Here is a 5,637-nt window from a genome sequence, read left to right on the forward strand (position 1 = left end):
GCCTTTATATGGTTAAATAATGATCCATAAAAGGGAGAGTGAAGAGGGAGTCTCTCTTCCAAATATTTAGATTTTGTAAAAATAGCATGTTGTTTTCTGAGGAATAAGTATACCAAAGGAATAGAAGTCACAATAAGATCCACTTATACGTGAGAAAAAATGATGATAAATATAGCACAAGTACATGTATGTGTTATTTAGAAATGTGTGTTTAGAAACTGCTTACTATTTATTAAAAAATAAATAAGCTTGGGTCACTAATTTACATTGTACACGCAAAAAAAAAAAAACCAGTTCTGATGGTGTACATATCTACGTGCAAAAGATAAACTATGAAACTATTGTACTAACAGGAGGAATACTCCTGTAGCTTGGAGCATAGGAAGGGATAGTCTTGGATAAAATTCCCAAACGAAAACTCACTGTGCAAAACAATGAATGGATTTTACTGTATGGAATTAACTACCACTATCCATGAATGACATATTATGTATTATGTGATATATAATATGCTGTATTTCTATATAATTATATAACAATACATCTTTGCATGCTTGCTAAGTCACTTCAGAGGCTTCCCTGGTAGCTCAGATGGTAAAGTGTCTGCCTGCAATGCAGGAGACCCAGGTTCGATCCCTGGGTTGGGAAGATCCCCTGGAGAAGGAAATGGCAACCCACTCCAGTACTCTTGCCTGGAAAATTCCATGGACAGAGAAGCCTTGTAAGATACAGTCCATGGGGTCGCAAAGAGTTGGACATGACTGAGTGACTTCATTTAAGTCACTTCAGTCATGTCCAACTCTTTGTGACCCTTTTGACTATGCCCCCCCAGGCTCCTCTGTCCATGAGATTCTCCAGGCAAGAATACTGGAGTGAGTTGCCATGCTGTCTTCCAGGGGATTTTCTCAATCCAGGGATCAAACCCATGTCTCTTACATCTCCTGCATTGGCAGCAGGTTCTTTACCACTAGCGCCACTTGGGAAGCCCATAATAAAACATATACGGAAGGAATTCCTGAAATCACAATTAAAAAAATGACAGAAAAACAATTCAAATGTGCAAATGTTTTATACTTATAATTCACAGAAAGGGAAGCCCAAACTGACTGCGAGTATCATAAAGTACTCAAACTCATCAGATATATGATAAATACAGTAAAAATAAAATAATGGTTTATCCATGTTAAAAGCAAAATGAAATTATCAGTACAGCATAACTTGTAGCGATTATGAGGGGATAGGAACATGCGCTGCTGGTAAGATTATACCTATTCTAAACAACAATCTTACCAGCAATTATGTACATCTACACACTTAATTACATCTGTACACTCAGTCATCTGTACCGAGTGTACACTTGGTCATCTGTTCTAAGTGTATATACATTCTGAGTGTATGTACTGTGTATTTGGCCATCTTGATTTAAGAATATGTTTATCACTGCCCATCCTTAGCATGTTCTTAACAAGTCTTCATTCTTCTTCAGTTCTGTGCACCTCTCCATAACCTTGCTGTGAATGTATACACACTTACGAGCATGGATTCATCCTTATGCTATGTGTTCATCCTCGCTGAACATATGCACATGCTATCTGAGTGGGTCTCAGGAAGCTCACTTCTGCAATATAACCCAGAGAAATTCTTTCATAGGTTTATAAAAAGACTTATGAAGGTATTCATTATCTAGCATAGCAGGGAGTTGGAAGGAATCTATTTGGGGAATACTTAAGGAAATGTGGAAGCTGCAGTTAGAAGCCACAAACTCATGGTATAAGAGATAAACGGATGCTTATAAAAACTGTATTGAAGGAATAAAGTAAGAAACAGAGCAATATTGTTTACATAAACTCAAAACACATACATAGTCACAAAAGCACTATATTTGAAAAAAATGCATGCGCAAAGATATATCTAAATACATCAAAACAGGTACTTAGTAGGGGTCCAGGAACATCAATGAGAATCAGGATCTAGGGTGAAGGAAGACGGGACTAAATAAGAGACGGACCTCATATCAACATGATGGCTTGTGCACATATATGAAAGAGACCTGCACAAGCAATAAGGGGGATTGTTGTCATTTATTTGCTAAGTCATGTCTGACTCTTTGTGACCTCATATACTGTAGCCCACCAGGCTCCTTTCTCCAAGAGATTTCCCAGGCAAGAATACTGGAGTTAGTTGCCATTTCCTTCTCCAGGAGACCTTCCCAACACAGGGATCTAATCCAAGTGTCTCCCATTGGAGGTGGATTCTTTACCACTGAGCCACCTAGGAAGCCCAGTAAGGTGGATGTACGCCCTCACTTTTGAAGTGTTATAGTCCTGATCATGAGGAATATACTACTAACTCAACCTTTTGAAACTTACTCAGAGTGAGAAGTAAAAATTAAAATGAATGAGAGAGCATCATACTGAATTGATAAAACAGACATTCACAAGTAATATACATTGAGCATAGATGGCTGAGCATATAATATAAAGCTTTCTGAAGGTATTTTAGCACATCTTCACCAAAAATTGTAGGAAATAATTCATTCCATCCTGGCTAAATACTTCATTTGTATTTAGTTGGAATGATCTAATCATACTTTCTAATCTTATTTAAATATTTTTTTTTCCAAATTGCAGTAACTACACTTTGCAAAGTCATTGTTCCTAGATGGAATTAAATTACTTACCTTGGTAATGGAGAGTCACCAGAAGGATGTAAATGAGTTGTTAACACGGCACTTCATTGCCACAATAATTTAGAGCCTCTAGTTAGCTTGATGTGTCTGCAATAAATGTTTTATTATTTAGGAAAAATACACTATACAAGTTGCAATGTGCCATGCTCATTCATGCTGTAAATCAACAAAGATCAGCAGACTGAATAGAAAAATGAAAAGCTTATTTAGAAACTGACATAAGCTTTTAGATGAGCAGGGATGGTTGAAGTTAACTACATTCATTTTTCTTTGCTTGTCATAGTTGCCACTTGAATTTCACTGCTAAAGATAGAAGATAGTTTTGCTTTATGAAATTATATCCACAGAAACAGTGTTTGCATTTATAGAGATACAGTCATAATAAAGTGGAATATAAAGAAGCCATACTAAAGTAACAGTAGCCCCAAATTTATGAAGTGTGAAGTGGGATTTTCTTCCCCACATCTCTAAATTCAGTGAAATCGTTCTATGGAGATCATCATGTTGGAAACCAAGGTGTGACTTCATGTCCTGGGACTGTATAGTAATTGCCAGAGAATACAGTAAGACACCATACACTTTAGCATTTGTAGAAAGTCTGGCAATTTTTTCTTTATTTGCTTTGTTCTCATTTTGGCAAACTCAAACCCCCAGAAAAAACGTTATGCTCACATAATGCCAGGCACTGTGGCAAGACTGACATCAATGACTTAAGCGTGGATGCTGCTCTGCTTAACCGTTCAGTCGTGTTAAGTTCCTGACCCCATGAAATGGAGCCCACCAGGCTCCTCTGCCCACGAGATTTTCCAGGCAAGAATACTGGAGTGGGTAATCCCCTTCTCCAGGCCATCTCCCCCACCAGGGATGGACCCAGGTCTCCTGCATTGCAAGCATATTCTTTACCATCTGAGCCCCCAGGAACCTAGAAAGTGCCAAAGTTGACTGCAGGTGACCTTCCTGGTACTGGAACAGTGAAGAGCAAACTCCTAGCTGTCACAGGAAGGCATTGCCCAGGGCTACAAATGACAAATTCTTTGGTGTAGAAGAGACACAGATAAATGGCATCCACCTGTCTTAGTGTTACCTCCTTCATAATAGCATCATAGCTCACCAATGAAGTCCCTAATTCTCACACATTACTTTATAAAACACATACTACATGGTGACCCTTCTCTGCTTAACGTCTATTAAGGGTGCCATCATGTTACTGAGAGGACATGTGCCCGGGCCCAGCACACACAGACCGACTTCATTCCTTTGCTCCGGGCCTCAGGTGCTCCATCTGGGCTTCCTGGTGGGCACCAGAACTGAGCGCTGGTCTGGACTCTAGATTTACAAGACTCCTCTTTCAGGACCCTCATGGGAGGGCTCTGGTGACATTCGGCAGGCTTGAGCAGGCACAATCACACTCTCAATTGCCCAAGCCTGTGCTCACCCTGCGTCTGTTCACCAGCACAGTCAGCTGCGTGGGACTGAGCGTGAGCCAGTTTCCTTGGTAAAGGTCACTGGCAGGTAGCGAGAAAAGTAAGCTCTCAAATTGTGGGCCAAGTGGCTCCAGAGTCCCCACCCCAGCCCTGCTCTGCCTCTGTCCTCGGAGTCTGACTCTCCTGAAGCTGAGTTCAAAAGCCCACTGATGCTTAGCGCAGCTGGTGTGACATCTATTGAAGGTGACCACTTGTGAAGCAGACCTGCTTGGGGCCAGGCCTGCGGCCACACAGTGCAGAAACTGAGGGCGAGAGGCCAGACACTTGAGCTGATGCGTACATTGCTGAGGGGGCTTCCCAGGTGGCGGCAGCCAAAGCAGGAGACAGGAGACGCAAGTTTGATTCCTGTGTGGGGAAGATCTCCTGGAGGAGGGCAGGGCAACCCACTCCAGTGTTCCTTTTGTTTTTTTTATTTTTTAATTGGAGGATAGATAATTGGTTTACAATATTGTGTTGGCCTCTGCCAGACTCCAGTATTCTTGCTTGGAGAATCCCATGGACAAAGGAGCCTGGTGGGCTACAGTTCATGAGGTGGGAAAGTCAAACACAACTAAAGCAACCACCATATTGAAATGAGCTCTTTTTGAAGGAAGACTTGTCACAGTCATCAAGACCTGAAACCTCAGCTTTGATTCCTACCAGCACAATGTGAATATTTGTGCATAATTTTACGTCTTGAATGATTTCTGTCTCAGATTTTCCTTAAGTTAAAATGTATAACTTTAGCAATACCAAATGCTGGTGAGGATTTGAAGCAATCAGAACTCTCAATACATTGTTGATGGGGGCATAAAATGATGCACCCAATTAGGAATAATTCAACAGTTAAAGTTAAACATATATTCTTTTTCATCAGTTACATTCCTAGGGGTTTACTCAGAGAAATACAAACACATGTCCACATAAAGAACTGTATAAGAACATTCATAGCAGTTTTTTTCCAAGAGGAAAAACAAAGTTTGAATATTGATTTATTTATGATGGTGAAAAGAAATTAGAATCCCAGAAAGGGATCACTTAAGTTATAAGGGAAATGTAACTTGATGGGAAAGACATATGAGCAGTGCAAAGCTGTGAGGTGAGTTCACAGGAGGCTCTTATGGAAACCTAGGGAAAGGTTTCAGGGGTCAAGGTGAGGTGTGAGAGGGGACAAGGAAAGCCTAATGATAAGAGAATGCAGAAGCAGAATTGAAGCTATACTGGAGGCAGGGGTGTTGGTGTAATTTATACACAGTGAAATGCACAGGTCTTAAAAGTATATAGTTCAACAAATGCAGACAAATAATATTAATCCATATAACTTACACCTGCAACAAAACCTAGAACATTTCTAAAACCACAGGAAGTTCTCTGGACTTCTTTCCTAATAAAATCACTCTCTACCATAGGCAACCAATATTTGACTTCCATCACCAAAGGTTACTTTTGTATGTTTCTGAACTTTACATTGATAAAATCATATAT

The 5,637-nt window shown here is 40.1% G+C and overlaps 1 non-coding gene across 1 annotated transcript; it reads left to right on the plus strand.

The window, feature by feature from the left end:
* Positions 1 to 576: 576 nt before the first annotated feature.
* TRNAC-GCA (transfer RNA cysteine (anticodon GCA)) lies at positions 577 to 648 on the plus strand. Its single transcript has one exon. It is a non-coding gene; the product is annotated as a tRNA-Cys (tRNA).
* The last annotated feature ends 4,989 nt before the right edge of the window (positions 649 to 5,637 follow it).

Source organism: Ovis aries, chromosome 1 (assembly GCF_016772045.2).
Source record: "Ovis aries strain OAR_USU_Benz2616 breed Rambouillet chromosome 1, ARS-UI_Ramb_v3.0, whole genome shotgun sequence".
In the NCBI taxonomy this organism is placed as follows: domain Eukaryota; kingdom Metazoa; phylum Chordata; class Mammalia; order Artiodactyla; family Bovidae; genus Ovis; species Ovis aries.